This window comes from Rhea americana, unplaced genomic scaffold (assembly GCF_003343005.1).
Source record: "Rhea americana isolate MKP2758 unplaced genomic scaffold, rheAme1 scaffold_63, whole genome shotgun sequence".
In the NCBI taxonomy this organism is placed as follows: domain Eukaryota; kingdom Metazoa; phylum Chordata; class Aves; order Rheiformes; family Rheidae; genus Rhea; species Rhea americana.
The window spans coordinates 1,922,421-1,923,395 of NW_028186790.1; the positions used below are offsets into that span (position 1 = coordinate 1,922,421).

The window sequence follows — 975 nt, forward strand, 5'->3', positions numbered from 1 at the left end:
ACACTTCTTAAAGCCYACAGTCAGGATGAAAAATTTCAGTGTTATCAAAAGAAGACAGTTGTATAGGCCTGAAATTTACCTTTTTCAAAACGTTCATTTTGAAGCTGGGTGTTTGGGAAGTTTTGTTTTATTCACTTTATCCTCCTGYTTCAGAACAAACTCTTTTCCCAACTGACAAAATTTCCTGGGAAGTAGATCACCCAATTCCCCCATGGCTCTACCGGTTTTGTTAATCAGCCTTAAAAATAAGCATGTGGAGACAGAAAAAGAATTAAAGGTAGTGTAAGGCAGCATGATTGCAATTGCAATGCAACACCAAGGGATAGATCATTGCTTGACACCTGGCTGGAACGTGAGATTTGATTTCTCTCTCTCAGTCCTGCCTTTGCTGCCCTGGCTGTCCCAAAAGGAAAATCCTCCAGCCAGGGTTCTTCCCCCTATGCACGTTGCCACTGTGAGCCCTCCCAGAAGATCACAGCCCACAATATTTATTTGCCCATGCAGAAATTGAAGCACAGGCAGCTCCGCCTGAACATGAGGGGGAATTTCTTCCCTGTGAGAGTGACGGAGCACTGGMAMAGGTTGCCCAGAGAGGTTGTRGAGTCTCCTTSTCTGGAGATCTTCAAGGCCCACCTGGATGCAACGCTGTCTGACATGCTCCAGGTGACCCTGCTGAGCAGGGAGGTTGGACTAGATGATCTCCAGAGGTCCCTTCCAACCTTACTGATTCTGTGACTCTATGATCATGAAAAGCCGGCGCAGGGGGCACAGTTCTCCATTTTAAYGTAGGTGGAGCAGCCATTGACAGGAATAATTGTTACRTGCTACATTTCCARTTTGCYTTGCATTTCACACAGGTAGAAATGGCTAATYCAGACATAACAGCCAGGGCCAGTGGCGCAATGGACAACGCGCCTGACTACGGATCAGGAGACTGCAGGTTCGACTCCTGCCTGGCTCGACCTTTTCCTTTGT

General features: G+C 47.1%; 1 non-coding gene across 1 annotated transcript; it reads left to right on the forward strand.

The window, feature by feature from the left end:
- Positions 1-888: 888 nt before the first annotated feature.
- Positions 889-961, forward strand: TRNAR-ACG (transfer RNA arginine (anticodon ACG)). Its single transcript has one exon. It is a non-coding gene; the product is annotated as a tRNA-Arg (tRNA).
- The last annotated feature ends 14 nt before the right edge of the window (positions 962-975 follow it).